We start from the raw sequence: 17,033 nt of genomic DNA on the forward strand, positions 1-17,033 counted from the left end.
GGGCTATTGATCTGGTCAGTTAAGTAGTAGAGGGTGGGTTGTTAATCAGTTTCAGCTGCTTTGGTGTTAATGAAATTAACAACAGATGCACTAGAGGGGCAACAATGAGATGACCCCCAAAACAGGAATGGTTTAACAGGTGTTGGCCACTGACATTTTTCCCTCCTGATCTTTTCTGACTGTTTTTTTCACTAGTTTCACTAGTTCACACAGTCTCAAGGGCATGGAGGAAATTCCAGGAGGCAGACAGTTACTCTGGGAGAACTGGAAAGTGCCATAGAAGGTCTTTAACCCTTCAGCAGGACTGGTATCTGTTCCTTTGGGCAAGGAGGAACAGGACGAGCACTGCCAGAGCCCTACAAAATGACCTCCAACAGGCCACTGGTGTGAATGTCTCTGACCGAACAATCAGAAATAGACTTCATGAGGGTGGCCTGAGGGCCTGACATCCTCTAGTGGGCCCTGCGCTCACTGCCTGGCACCATGGAGCTCGATTGGCATTTGCCATAGAATTCCAGAATTGGCTGGTCCACTACTGGCGCCCTGTGCTTTTCAGAGATGAGAGCAGGATCACCCTGAGCACATGTTACAGACATGAAACGGTCTGCAGAAGCCGTGGAGAACGTTATGCTGCCTGTAACATCATTCAGCATGATTGGTTTGGTGGTAGGTCAATGATGGTCTGGGGAGACATATCCATGGAGGGACACACAGACCTCTATAGGCTAGACAACGGCACCTTGACTGCCATTAGGTATCGGGATGAAATCATTGGACCCATTTTCAGACCCTATGCTGGTGCAGTGAGGTCCTGGGTTCTTCCTGGTGCATGTGGAGAGAATATGCAGGCAGTTCATGGAGGGTGAAGGGATTGATACCATTGACTGGCCCACACGCTCTCCTTACCTAAATCCAATAGAACACCTCTGGGACATTATGTTTCGGTCCATCCAATGATGCCAGGTTGCACCTCAGACCGTCCAAGAGCTCAGTGATCCCCTGGTCCATATCTGGGAGGAGATCCCCCAGGATACCACCCGTCGTCTCAATAGGGTCATGCCCCGACGTTGTCAGGCATACAGTACATACAAGCACGTGGGGGCCATACAAACGACTGAGTACGATTCTGAGTTGCTACAATGAAAGTTCGGTATAATAGACTAGCCTGCCTGCTGCATCATTTTTTCACTTTGATTTTCAGGGTGTCTTTGAATTCAGCCCTCTGTAGGTTCATAATTTTCATTTCCATCAAACAATGAGGCATCCTTTCGTTCCTAACACATTACCCAGTCCATATCAGTATAGATATCCAGCAGGATTTTTTTTTGCCATTGAGATCTGATGTGTTTTCAAAGTGTTCCTTTAATTTTTATGAACAGTTTATATCCCCACTGCACCCACAGAACATAGAAAAGAAAAAAGGGGGTACAAGTTAGACTAGAAGGCCAAATGAGTGTTATAAAAAAGAACAAAACAAAGGTATACTGTATATATCACCCATTTCATTAATTTCAACAGAAAAGCAATCAGAATGGGAGCTAAGGCTCTACATACCTCTTTCAAGTCACACTGAGTGTGAATGGGGAGAGGCACGCAAAGTGTGCAAGTCATGAATGGGGGCAAATATAAGAAAATCCAGAATAAAAATAAAAACTGAAGTCAATATTATTAAATAAATGAGGGATTTCTAGAGAAATTAAACAAGTTAAATAAATCCCAGTTACACAAACTGATAGGAAAAAAAAGGTAGTAGTGTACGTGACATTATCAGCAAGCAATATGTTGCAGAAACTGATGCCCAAAGCAACAGAAATTCTGAAAGAGTGTGCCTGCAGCAGCAGAATTGCTATTCTTTGCAAACCTGTTGCATTTTCCATAGTATTTATTTACAGTTTGCATAAAAGTTTGTGAACCCATTGTAATGACCTGGTTTTCTGCTTTAAAAATGGGATCTTCCTGTACGTCAAAAGTAGAGAAAAACACAATATGCTTAAGCTAATGATGTTGAAATTATCTCAATAAAAATAAACAGAAACACGTGTTTCTATCCATCTATTAGTTTTAAAATTGACGTTTCCACCACCATCCCACCATTTGTATCAGTCTTCTGTCTTGTCTATTCCAAGCCAACTGACTCACACAGTTACCATTTGAAGAGCTTTCTACCTCTTTCACAGTTCCTCAGACTCTAACGTCTCTGCATTGATGAGGGTGTCTTCTGTAATGAAGCACTCAAAAATGAGGAGTTTCTTCATTGATACAGGATACTGTTCTCATGTTGTGGACAGGGTAGAAGTGGACCTCACAACATTCACTGTAAGAGGAACTTAAATAATGAAACCTGTTGGCCCTCTCATCTCCCCTAAAACACTCCCTCCCCCATATATCATCAAACAAAATTTCCAGATTTTTTCAGACTGATCCTATCGCAGTAACTTTTTCTTCCTAACTATCCCCTTATCTCCTTTTGTCGACCACCTAACCTAAGTAAACTTCTTGTCTGCAGTTCACCAGGGACTTTGACCTGTAACAGGAGCCCCAGCAGGGTTGAGTTTTCATGCTTCAAACCCATGGCCGGACTGCCAACCAGGGGGCTGCCCTCTAGTGTTCTGAGGGAGATGATGTCCTAAATAAGCTTTTTTCCTTGGTCCTTCCAGTAGGGAGGCGTCCTGTCCGGGGCAAAGGTCCCGGACGTATGCCACAACAGTCTTAAAGAAATCCTCGATTATCAAGATAACAGAAGATCTTCCCCTTGAAACAAAATACAGAGAATGACAGAGCATATAGCTTGGTCTAAAAGGAGATGGCTGCCACAAGGTCAGGCATACATGTGACTATCTCCCTAAATTAAGCCATACCCTGAACAACGTGCGGTATTATAACAACCGAAAGCAAAGATGGTAGAACAATGCTGCCATCACTATACAGCATTCAATCATCAAAGGATAAACCAAAACTAAAAAATACTTGAAATATTATGGTTTCCATTTAATTTGTGGAAATCTTGACATAAATGAGATTTGTCCATTGGATGAGGCATGTCTTCATTTGTAATGGAGCACTGGCCAAACATCAGCACATCTCTAGAGCTGAATTTGCTGTCAGCCAAATGACCTCCGTTCCCACTGGCAACAATGAGTACCTAATGACCTCCATCTTCAGCTGAGCAACCTTCAGTCAGTCCTGATCACCAGCATCTCTGCATTAACCCTAAAACCCTAAAAGATCAGTTTTACTTCAAATGGGTTGCAGGACAAACAGTATTTTCCAGAGAAGACAAGCTGATCCTCAAGGAGGACATGAGAGCAAGGGTAGGGTGTCGTCATGACCATCTGGTGCAGCAGATCTCAATAATAAACTGCATGGTAGAAATTTAAGGGGCATTAAAGATGGGAAGTCACACATGGCCATCTGATTTGTTAGAAGTCAAAAACGCAGTAGTCAAAGTTCAAGTTAAATCACTAAATTTAACGTTTTAAACAAAACCAAAATTCAATTCCAAGATAATCTTTTTTGTGAAGTTCTGCCTTCATTTATCAACAGAGTTTGGATGTGTTTCAAACTGCGTGGCCATCTTTGATAACATTTTCAACAGTGCCATTGTCATTCTGAGAAGCCGCCGCTGCTGCTGCTGATTTATGAAAAGGGAGTGTCTGCTAATGCCTTGCCATGTTCCCTATACATAACCTAACTGTGCTGAATCTCATCTGTAATAAATAATTGTCATTCAAGTATAAAACTGAGGTTTTTAAGGTAGTTTGTTACTCCAATAGTTTATTATGGGCAAAGTTACATGGGGACAAGCACAATATTCTAGAAATACAGTCAAGTAAAGTAAGTGTAGCTGTAAACTACTGAGGGAACAACATCCACCCCTTAGCTCAGCAGCAAGCAAACATAAAAATAACGCAGGTTTGAAAATGTTATGGTACGTTTATGTTCCATTTCCACACTTACAAAGAACATCTCTAGAGTATCTACAATAGGTAAAGGAAGAGGTTTAATTGGGCCAAGAACGCCAACATTGGAAGGTGAAGTGCATTTTCCCATTTTAGCCTTTCTTTTTATTTGTCTGTTCCAGATGTGACTTTTTCTTTGAAACTTTGTCTCTAAGGCCAACATCCCGGAACTGTCTTTTGTCTGTTGAAGATAACAGTGATAATTGGTGTGTATTTAAGGAAGCAGACAACTGGGGACTTGTATGGTTTCTGTTACTCAAACTACAGACTCTGATGTCCTTTTCTTCTTATGGACTTACCCATCAGGCTCTTCCCCTTCTTTTCCTACCCTGGTTAGATCCCATTTACCCTCTTCTCTCAAGACAGCAACAGACAACTTTGTATGAAATCTCTGCAGTTTCCTGGCAATCTGTAGCATGGAATAACCTTCATTCTGCTAAACCATAATAGACTCTGTAAGTGCCACATGGGATGGACTGGTATCTTGACTCAGATAGAGGATGGTTCTATGACAGGAATGGAATCTGTAATCGAAGGACAGAGATGGACTGGCGTCCCGTCCGGTTTGGCAGCTAGCACCTTTCCCAGAAGGGAGATTTGGTCATAGGGACAAAAGATGTACTGTATGTATGTTCACCGGGGTTACATGTTCCCCTGGAACACATGGTGGCCACTGGTGGAACTCCCATATGGATAACCTTAGGGCAGACTGGGAATTGCAGTCCCGTAAGACAGTCCTGTTGTGATCCCATGAGTACCACCAGATGGAGCTGCAGAATAATACATTACATATTTTTTGAGGGACTTTCACCTTACCCAGAGGTGCTTCAAATGTGCAAGGCTGTGGCACCAGTAGTACTCCTGGGTCAAGCATAAAAGATGTCAGGTTTTCTGCATGAGTAGTTAGAGATAGTAAGGCAGTAGATAAGACTATGTGGGAGCTGTAGAAGGAGAAGGATTTTTGGAACCCTCTGAAGATATTCACAGGCTGAAGACTCACTACTTTAGTTTAGCATACCCTGACTAGAGCCGCTGATGAGCTGTGCATACTGCATCTCTGTGGTTAGCCATTAGTACTAAAATATAAGTAATATGTTATTTATAAACTGATTCTAATGCTCGCCTACTCAGTTTCTCTTGTTCCAGAATCCTGCAGGGTCTTTTAAGTACATTTTATGCAAACTGTAAACCTGGCCATCCTGTTTTTGTGGCTAACTAGTGGTTTGCATCTTGCAGTGTGGCCTCTGTACTGTATTTCTATTCACGAATTCTCCTGCAAATATTAGTCTCTGACACATACATATCTGCCTCCTTTGAACTGTTTTTGGTCTGCCAAACAGGCATTTGGGTCTTTTTCTTTACCATAGTGAGGATTCCTTGGCCAATAAGTCCCTTTGCGATTACTGAGCTCACCAGTGCATTCTTTCTTTTCTTAATGAAATTCCAGTTTATTTAGGTAATCCTAAGTTTCTACCAATTTCTCTAATGGTTTTATTCTTGTTTGTCAGCCTAACAATGGCTTCTTTAACTTTCATTGGCACAGCTCTTGTCCTCATGTTGAACAATGGCAACAAGAAACTCCGAACAGTAGAAACAAGCCTAGGTATCTTATGTATACTGTATCATATATAAATACACTTCAGGGTTCCTTTAACAGTATAACATTTAATTTAACATGAGCAATTTTGCTCTGACAAACATTTAAGAAAACATGGAGAATTTGTAAATATCACTGTGACGGTGACCAAGTTGGAATTTGAAGTCCACCTTCTGAAGCTTAGCATTGTGCCCCCATGTTGCCCATTTTTATAAACACAATAAGTATTGTTACTTTAAACACTTGTGTTTTCTTTCTTTTTCTTTCCCACCCAGAATTTTAGAGATTAAATCCATCTGACATTATGCAATGGTGTGGCAACTCAGCAAGCCTACATTTAACAGAAAAAAGTGAATTACTGTTTAATCTACTATATAGATGTGGGGCAAAGCAAAGTTCAGGCGCAATAGCTTAGTTCTGCTTTACATTTGTTGCAGTTTCAGTCATCGCATTTCTCATAGTATAAGGAATTAGCAATAAAGACATAAAAATGTTACTATACTAGTTGAACATTAACGTTTGTCAAAAGATATGCAAGATCATCTGTTGTGAAGCTGAAACTCACTTTAGATTAAGCTGTAAGGCCATATCAATTCAGTGTACGTTCTCAGCATTTTCCCAATGTTACCTCTCGAGTTTGTAGTTTAGAAGATCTCTTCAGCCCAGTGTTTGTCAGGCTTTTTATTTCTTTTTATTTACTGTCAATGCCTCTCTGCTGTCCTTCATGTCATTATGAGATGGCACCTTTTACAGAAGTAACAGCACTGAGGACGTCATAGATTACTCCTTATTCTCTTTTTTAGATTTATTACCCTTCAGTACATTTGGACAGGAGAAATTTATGTAAACCTGAACCTTAGTAAGGTAGACTGTACAGCTGTACATTTTTAGAAATCACCTCATGAGCTGAGACAGAATGATCCTTTCACTCAGACAGTTCATAGGCAAGTGTGGTAGAGGAGTGGTGAGCACTGCAGGAGACCGAGTGGCCACCACATCCTGTTAACCCTTACGTCATCTTCAAATGCTGACTCAATGCTCTCCCTTAGGTCAATTTTTTGACCTGATTCCAGCACTTCTTTTTAGGTAGGTTGGCAGATGCAGCACCATTATTTGGCCAGCATAGGCCCAGGCCCACCCTGTTTTTGTAGTTTCTTTTTTTTTTTTCCAAACTAAAATGAGCCTTTATTATATACATGCATTTTAATATGCATCCACCGTTTTTAAAATATTATAATGCACACTGAGATGGGACAAAATGACATACACATACAGTGACACTACACAGGACAAGCAGGTTTGAGACCCTCAGGCAATCAGAGGTATTTGTTATTTTAGTATCTCTTTACTGCACTCAGTTCTTTAGCTCCTACGACCAACAACAGCACTGTTTTAGGACGCCAGGTAACAAACAGAACTTCAAAATGTTCCAGAGTCTAATGTTAGCACTGAACATTTTGGTAAAACTCCTATGGCAAGTGAAAACAGCAAATACTAGAAACATTACTTTTTTGCAGAATAGTACAGGATTGGCCAAGGTCATGGATTTGTATAAAATGGATGAGCCACCAGCTCAACAGGATGAAGCTTCCAACGTCCAGCACAACCTGCATGTATGATGTTTCCGCAAACCTGTCTGTGGTTCAGATTCCCATTTTATGTCTTTTTTGTTTGTTCATTTTTGATGGTTTTGTCCATGTTGCTCTTGTTACGTTTGTGCATTATTCTGTTTTTTATTCATTTTGTGTAAATTTCTGTGCATCCATGCTGATGTTACATTGCTCCATGTGTTTTGTGGGGCCACCAATTCATCATCAGTACTATAAAGGCTAAGGGAATAAGCAGTCCCTTGTGGTTCATTGAATGAGCTTTGTAGTGTTGCTGAGTTCAGCTTTACTGTGCAATTAATTCTGTGTGTTCCTGGATTTTTTTTCAACTTTTTTGCTCTGATTTTGAACATTTTTTTTAGATAGTATTTTGGTACCTACTTGCTACTGAATTGTTTACTTCAGGCAAGCCCTTTTGTGCTTCTTGGTGATTTTTGTTAAGTAGTGCATTTTTGATGGATAGATTATTTATAAAGATTCTTTGTTTACCTTTTCATGACTAGTCAAAGCTTGACAGTTCCTCCCTGTCTAGTAGGAATTTTGTGTGATTTTGGGACTCTCTGAAGGCCTCACATACTTGCTACAGTAAGGTGAACAGCTTTATGGCATAGTTTTCCAACAGATAAACTGCCTGATTGGAATACCGGATATAAAAAGATGCATTATCTTGTAAAATATGCAAGTGTAGCTGGTTAATGTTTAACCTTTCAGAAGTAGAATCTCTTGTTTGCATCGTGCCTTCCTCTTTATCACACTGCTGATTCCGTCTCTTTCTGTTTATTTTTTAGTCATTCTGCTTTATTGCGATTTATAAAAAGGAACTTGAACAGTATTCTGTGGTGAATTTTAATTAAATTATATATAAGACATATTTATGTAGTACAAGGTACAACATTTCATAGTTTACACACATGTGCGCTCATCTTTCATTATAGCAAAGCCCAAGAAGGATGTGACCTGTGTAAGGGAGGGCTACATAGGCATTCAAGGGACCGCTTAACTGAGGAGAGATTCTGTAATGGGAGACCAAAACTGTAATCAGTGCTTGAAGTATCTCTTCTAAGTTTAGCGTAGAGTGACAGCACATGGGGAAAAACTAGCATTACTTTTAATTATATTGTCACACACGTGCACATGGGAGGCAGCTAAAGGGCTTGAGTGAGGGCAGTTCTGAGGCATGCCGGGAGCTAGCAGAGTGCACTGACTCTTTTTCTCTCTTTCCTGTAGACCACTCCCGGAAGATTCCATCTGGCTCTCTTGACGTCACTTCCGGGACCGAGCCAATGGAAAGGAGACCTTACCGACTCCGGCCCCTGTGATGTCACGCCCAGGCTCGAACCAATGGCTAAAGAACATGGGCCTGATCCTTATGACCTCACTTCCTGTTTTCCCCTTTAAAAGCCTGTACCTTTTCCCTTAATCCTCAGTCTTGTTTTGGACTCATTTGTATGCACAACAGTGCTGTTTATTTTCGTAAAGAACGACTTTGCAGCCAGGATACCAGATTATACGGGTGGCTGCCCCAAACCTTTATCTGAGTATGTCTCATTATTGTGACAATGTATATTTAAACAAGAACCCAGCCACAGGGGATGCACAAACCAGTGTGTTTCTTTGTGCCGATCCAAAGCCCAGATAAATGAGAGGGGTTACGTCAGGAATGGCATCTGGTGTAAGATTTTGCCAGATCAACATGTGGACAACAATAAAGAAGGTTTATGGTTGTGGTAAGAGAGGACATGCAGGTGATGGGTGTAACAGAACAAGATGCAGAGGACAGAAAGATATGGAACAAGATGATCCACTGTGGCAACCCCTAACGGGATCAGCCAAAAGAAGAAGATGTATATTTAAACAAGAGTTTAGCAGAAGGTTAGGAAAAGCAAAATGCAGGTATTTAGCTAACAAATACTCAGGATTAATGACATCATGCTGAGAGGGGAGAGGGGGAAGCTGCAATGACTGACTTCCTACATGAAAGGATAGGCTTACAAGGGTTTCCCGGTGAAAGTTTAAGAAGATGTGGGCCAAGTTTGAAGCCACTTTAAAAAAGACAGATGTGTTCTTCTTTTGACCCATCAGCAAAACAAAGAGTGGCGAACCTGTAGGAGGTTCCTTGCCAGCTTCTGTGCGGCTGCGTGGGCTATTAGTGTTATCAATTTTTTCTTGGTCATCAGCAGATTATGTGAATGGAGCAGAGTGGGAGCAAGCGTGAAGCAGGAGCAGAAGGATTTTCGAAGGAGCAGGAGCAAGTACAGAACGGAAGCATCACCTTATCTCTTGCTCTGTCTCGCTCCACTTTCGCAAACCGGAGAGGTACTGGACTCGCTCACATCTTGAAATAAATCATCTCTGCTTGAATGTGGATTTGGCTGCTGAGTTATTTTGATGCCATGCTACAGTTTAAGCTAAAATTAAAATAAAATGCAGATTGTTTTCTTTTTTGTAGTGAGTGGTGAGCAGTTTCAGTGGAGTGGAGTGAAGCTTGACCAGAGTGGGGAGCGAAAACGAGCAGAGTGGTCTGCAGTGTCTGTAAGTGGGAGAGCTGGGGGAATGTACCACTCTGTGAAAGATGAACGGAAATTCTCATTGCTCCACTTCACTCACATACTCTGGTCATCAGAGTTTTTTTTACTGATTAAAATATATTTCATATAAGTCAAAATGCATTTGAATATGATAATGTTGCCAATATTTTTAATAAAAAATAATTTTGTCATTATGTGATTGATAGAAAAGTCACATGCATACTCGCACATACACAGAAGTTTGTTAGCCAAGCTAGCTTCACTGAATCTCCATGGCAGAGTCAGGAAAACGTAAAGCTAAGCACAAATCTGAAGAGAGGCACAGGACATTCTTACCTCAATGGAAGGAATTCAATTTTTTTGTGGAATGAAGTAGGAAACCCTTCTGTTTGATACAGTTGTGCTTGAAAGATTCTGAACCCTTTAGAATTTTCTATATTTCTGCATAAATATGACCTAAAACATCATCAAATTTTCACTCAAATCCTAAAAGTAGATAAAGAGAAACCAGTTAATCAAATGAGACAAAAATATTATACTTGGTCATTTATTTATTAAGGAAAATGATCGAATATTAAATATCTTCTTCCGCTTATCCGAGGTCGAGTCGTGGGGGCAGCAGCTTTAGTAGAGAGGCCCAGACTTCCCTTTCCCCAGCCACTTCTTCTAGCTCTTCCGGGAGAATCCCAAGACGTTCCCAGGCCAGACAAAGTCCCTCCAGCGTGTCCTGGGTCTTCCCCGGGGCCTCCTCCCGGTTGGACGTGCCTGGAACACCTCACCAGGGAGGCGTCCAGGAGGCATCCTGATCAGATGCCCGAACCACCTCATTTGACTCCTCTCGATGTGGAGGAGCAGCGGCTCTACTCTGAGCCCCTCCCGGATGACTGAACTTCTCACCCCATCCTTACGGAAAAGCCCAGACACCCTGTGTAGGAAACTCATTTCAGCTGCTTGTATTCCTGATCTCATTCTTTCGGTCACCACCCATAGCTCATGACCATAGGTGAGTGTAGGAACGTAGATCGACTGGTAAATTGAGAGCTTTGCCTTATGGCTCAGCTCCTTTTTCACCACAACAGACCGATGCAGAGCCCGCATCACTGCGGACGCCGCACTGATCCGCCTGTTGATCTCATGCTCCATTCTTCCCTCACTCGTGAACAAGACCCTGAGATACTTAAACTCCTCCACTTGGGGCAGGATCTCGCCTCCAACCCTGAGAGGGCACTCCACCCTCTTCCAGCTGAGGACCATGGTCTCGGATTTGCAGGTGCTGATTCTTATCCCAGCCGCTTCACACTCAGCTGCAAACCGATCCAGAGAGAGCTGAAGATCACGGCCTGATCACGGCCTGATGAAGCAAACAGGACAACATCATCTGCAAAAAGCAGTGACCCAATCCTGAGTCCATCAAACCGGACCCCTTCAACACCCTGGCTGCGCCTAGAAATTCTGTCTATAAAAGTTATGAACAGAATCGGTGACAAAGGGCAGCCCTGGCGGAGTCAACTCTCACTGGAAACGGGTTCGATTTACTGCCAGCAATGTGGACCAAGCTCTGACACCGGTTGTACAATGACCAAACAGCCCTAATCAGGGGGTCCGGTTCCCCATACTCCCAGTGCACCCCCCACAGGATTCCCCGAGGGACACGGTTGAACGCCTTTTTCAAGTCTACAAAACACATGTAGACTGGTTGGTCAAACTCCCATGCACCCTCCAGGATTCTGCTAAGGGTGTAGAACTGGTCGACGAGGACAGATTCTGAAATAAAAATGGCTACAGATCACATTCCTCATCAACCCTTTCCCTGCTGAATCAGATTTTTTGAAAGCCCCTTTAATTTCAGATGAAACAGCGTCCCAGTCGGAGATGACCGAAGTTTCTGAAGATGACAGCCTTAAGTGTGTTTTGAGAGAAGGAACCACAGAGTTCTGGAAAATTGTGCCCATAGACAGTGTCGCATGCGGCTGGGGGTGGAGCCCAGCCGGGATGCCCAGGATGTGCCTCCTCCAGATCACGAGAGGGCGGCCGCCCTAGTTGTGTTGGGGGCCATGGGTAGAGGGCTTGGAAGCCCAACCCTGTAGGGGCCCGTGGCCACCGCCAGGCGGTGCAACGGTGCCTGAAGAACCCTGGACCTCAGCACTTCTGCCACACCAGGAAGTGCTGGGGGGAAGAAGACTGGGGACACCCGGAGGACTTCCGGGTGCTCAGCCGGAACTTCGGCCACACGGGGTGTGTCTGCGGAGGATTGCCAGGAAAGCAGCTGGAGCCCATCTGGGTTGTTATTTAAGGGGCCGCGGCAATAAGAAAAGGCATTTGGTGACTGTGAGGCCTGGACTTTAGGGGATCAGTGCTGGAGGCACTGGGACGTGCACTGAACTTCTTGTAAATATTGTATATAATAAACGTGTGCAGGGTGACCTAACAATGTCCGTCTGTCTGTGTCTGGGGTCAGTTCCACAACAGATAATCCCAATGTCAAGCACGCTGCACTGAAGCTAATGTCAATGTTTGGATCAACTTACGTGTGCGAATCTGTTTTTTTCTAAGCTAAAAACAAAGTCAAAACATTGCTCTGTTCTTCCTGACACACATGTGAAAGAGTGGCTTCGAGTGGCCACAATTGACCTGAGAAGGATTGTGGAAAACACAGAGTGTCAGATGTCCGAATAAATAAATGGATAACAGAGCAAAACGCAGAGGACAGGAAGATATGGAAAAAGATGATCCACTGTGGCAACCCCTAATGGGAGCAGCCGAAAGAAGAAGAAGAAGAAGAAGAAAAGACCCATGAAAACTGCTAGGCTATGCAGAGCCATTAGGTACGTGTTGCTGCTTCCATTTGTTGAGCGGCTTTTTGCAATAATGTGGGCTCTTAATGCTGAACAGGTTGGCTAAACAAATTGATGGGAAAAGAACGGCCTCTGTAAAGTACATGGACAACTCTCTCTCAGTTATAATGAAGAGAAGCCTGATGTATGGACATCAATTTGAATCGTTCAGGCTGTATCTTTTCTTCTAGTTTTGACTCTCTCTGTAAATAAACATATATAATGATTAAATTTAAGTTTGAATATCATGTCACTGAAACTTACTCGCCTTGTTTACTGATATGATCTACCCCAGTGATGAATGTAATAGTATTAAAGTAATTTAATAATTGTTTAGCCCTTTGAAAGGTAGCGATCAGGAAACCAAACATGTGGATGGACAGGCATCCTGGGCAGGTTGGTTGAGGGAGCCTCTCCGCCATAGTGAATGGACAGGGGGAACAATTCATCCCCCAGTACAATAGATATGGCAGTGCTCTTCTGGCATGGACTCAATATGGACACCCGCAGGGATCCATTGGATTCATACTCCTGAGAGACAACACTGTCGGGGGTCTTGGGTGCCACCAGAGGGAAAAGAACTCCTTGTTTCGTGGGGCTTCTACGTGACTCTGGAAGTGCTTCATCTCTTCAGTGCTGTGATACTCTTTGGTCCAACATAAAAGAAGCAACTTGACCTCATTCATGTAAGTCAGAGGTGGGAGGCTGAAGGGGACACTCACCAGGGAAAGTGGAAGGAGGGAAAAGAGCAGTGCATTTATCTGTGGTTGAGAAAGTGGAACTTGTTCATTTCTGAAGATAATGTGTTTAATAAGCAAAAGCCTTTATTTGAACCTGGGACTATGTTGAGTGTGTTGCTGTCTAGAGTTTGGGTCTCAGTGGTGCCTTCCCCTACTGGTTATCTATACATATAAAGGAGAGTTGAGATCCGAGAGACTGTGTTTGTGTGTTTGTGGAGGGATGGAGAGTTAAGGCGGGTGGGGGAGTCATGTGATCATCTCCCCTCCCATTCACTCCATTTCGCTCTGAGCTGAGCTCCGCAGCTGACGCGGTCTTGCTGTTCTTTTTCCTTACTGTTTAGTCCTCTCTCCTTTACTGATTTGCTGTTTACTAGACACATCGTACTTACTGAGTAGTATTTTTCCTTTAGTGTTTCTTAGAGTTCAGGACAAACCAAAAATGTTGTATATAAAGAAGTTCTATAAGTCGCATGTAGATACATAATTATTACAGCGACTGCAGCGAAGCGCACATGGTCTGCTAGTTAAGGATAAAGCTAATTAGGCAGGATTTTGTTACAGCAGAGGTGGGCAATGTTGGTCCTGGAGGGACTGCAGTGGCTGCAGGTTTTCGTTCCAACACAAATTGCTTAATTAGAAACCAATGATTGCTAATCTCAGGCCTTATTTAATTTTGTGGCATGTTAGTCTGTAATGTTAGGTTCTTATATTGTAGATTTTCTCCTTTGCAAGGATATCATCCAAATGTTTTGAAGTGTAAAATGTATAATTTTTAGCTTGTCACATTTTTCTGTTAGGTGTTTCTGATGAAACCTCGCAGGTGTAACTGGAAACAAGTTAAATGGAGAACTCCTGGCTCCTTTGTCATTTGCATCTTATTGCTAATAAGGAGCCATTAAAACAGTGAATGCAGCTGTTTAAGACTGAAAAAAGCAGCTATGGTGTGAGGAACCATAACAAGGGAGACCACTAAAATGAAGCATCAAAATTTCACTTCAACAATAATTGATTTCTCATTAAGAAACAGGGTCAGAAAAAAATCACGCAGCCACTTGGGCCCTCCAGGCCCGACACTGCCCACCCATGTGTTACAGTAATTGTGCAACATTTTCAGGGGTAATGATGAGGTTCAGCTGAAAGATTTTGTTCTGTCATTCAATTGCCAGGTAAATTCCAGAAGCTGGAAGATCCACATAAAAAAACAAAACAAAAAATAAGGTAGAAAGTGAAAGTAAACCAAAGCCCAATATGAGAAACAATAATTGTGATTGAGAGAACAAACAGGCCAAAACTGAAAGTGATAAATATGGAATTCTTTAGAGAGTTGGAATCTGCAGATTGGATAGGGATTTGAGCTCATAGCTGTCCTTTTATCCAATTACATTGATTATGCCAGGGTCGTGACTTCAGAGGCCACGCCCCCTAGAAACCCTGGAAGTAGACCTAACAATGGTAATAAACAATGGGGCATTTGATCATACCAAGTCATGACAGATACAGGCATCCCTCTGGCCCTTGCTAAATTAATATAGCTGAGGAAACAACAAAGACACATGCCCTGAGAGCCAAGTGCAGCTGACTGCTAGTCACATGTTTGTTTGTATTACATCATAAGCTTTAGATTAACACCAAGATCAAGGTTCTTCTTTATCTTCTTGATCAAGGTCCTCTTCTTCTTCCTATCATGTAATCGGTTTCTATAGTTTGCTTCATGCTCAGCAGATATTGTTGCTCTTTTTTCTGTCTGCCATGTCACTTTCTCAATCAGTTCGCCTATGCAGTTGTCGTACGAGAGATGAAAACCCTGATACTTTTGTAAACGTTAAATGAACTTTTGATTAAGACCAAGATTGAGGTTCAAGCCTCAGTGATTAATGAGTAATCAAATCACAGACAGTCACAACGCTTAGCATTTTATATATGTAGATTGTGGATGTTGCCATTTTGTGAACAAAATACTGTTGTTGTTGTTTTATTACTTAAGAATCAGTGGGAACATGTGCCGCACGATGTCATCAATGTGACAGTCTGAAGGTTGGCGCCTGGTCATCCAAAATTAGATTAAACCTTGAGAGTTGTGGAGAGTGTTTCTTTAGCCTGATTAAGTGTACTGATCTTTGGCAATGACTTTTCAACTCAATTTCTTAATGTTTTGGCTTAAATAAAATAAAAGTTTTGAGTGAAATACAAACTTTGGCTGGGTTAAAGAAAACATCTCACCTTCTGGTCCCTTTGATGTATAACAGTTTGGGCTTTAATAATTGATTACTATGACCTCACGATTCACGCTTCATGTGCTTAGCAACACACAGCACCTTAAGGAAAAAATACCAGTGCCCATGAAAGGCCAGGAAAACTAATTAAATAGATAAATAGAAAAGAAAATGAAACATTGGCACTTAAATCCTGGTAAATGCAATGCTTCTGAGGCAAGTACTTGTACCAGCAGTGAAGTTTGCCACATGTGGTCACAGCTCCCTATTCACCAAGTGTCTGTTCTGCTGTACATTAATATTCTTCAGCAGCTCCATTTTTCCACAAATTGGGAACATAACTGGAGAACTGTTCTGGAAACAGGGATAATCATATAAGCTGATTGGCGCTTTCTGTTAAATAAAACGAGGTTACAAATTTTAATGATCCTATAAGCCTATTTTACATTCTTGGTTATCATAGTGCCAAAGAGGCAATCTGCTGCATGTTGCTCACACGAGACTGTTAGAACTTCACAGTACTCTGTCCACATGATTACTACTACGTGTCACAGCAGATTGACGTGATCCTGATTCGCTGTTTGGTGCCAAGACCTTTATTTTTGCCCCTAATCAGGTATTTGCAATGTGCCAGTCAGCACATCGTCATGATAACCTTGTATTTATGGTTTATTCGTATTTCCTTACTTATCCTAAAGCTGACGTTACAACAGCTATGTTCTAGTGATTAAAACCAGCTCCCATATTGAAATTCGCACGTTGACTTATATGCTCACAGACAGGAAAGTTTAAAATTAACGTTAGGCTGCCTAAGATGGGTCTCACAGTGAAGTTGTTGGATTTTTCACTTACCTATTAGAAATTTTCTTCTTCTTCTTGGGCTGCTGCTGTGTAGCTCTTAAATGACAAGGTGGTACAACGAGTAGAGATGCCATCTCACAATTCCTGAACTCCATTTCAGTTGACTGCTGGCATATCCTTAGTAAAGAATTTTCATGGTCTGCTTGTGTTTTTGTTTCAGGTTGCCCGCCAGTCTCAGGATAAAGACAAAGATTGTAGTCAATGGCCTACTGTAAGCTGCATCTGTATGAACAAGTTGTTTGCCTCAAGATGACATATGATGGAGTGCCAACTGCTTGGGTCCTTGAAGTTCAGACCTCAGACAGCATGTACAGAATTCAGACAGTCTGATGGATGTAATTCTCCGAACCGTAGTCTTAACTCTTTCAGGGCTGATGTTGACTTTTGTCAAAATTCAGGGGTAGAGGATGGTAATGGGCTATAAACTGTGACAAATCCCGCCCTTACATTTTAGTTCAACTCTCTTTGGGTGAAGGAAAGTTAGCTTTGTTGATTTGATGTGCAGGAGTAGTGAAGAGCAAACAGCCTCTAAAATGGCATTGACATCTGGGGAGACTAAAGCAAATGTGGAAAGCAAATTACTACAGTAGCGTTCACCTAGGAGGACCACCACTTATGATGACAAGAGGTACAAACCATATTGCGTCACACTTCAGCTGCCACCATTGCCCACCTGTGGTGCCAAGACAAAGAG

Source organism: Polypterus senegalus, chromosome 6 (assembly GCF_016835505.1).
Source record: "Polypterus senegalus isolate Bchr_013 chromosome 6, ASM1683550v1, whole genome shotgun sequence".
NCBI lineage: Eukaryota > Metazoa > Chordata > Cladistia > Polypteriformes > Polypteridae > Polypterus > Polypterus senegalus.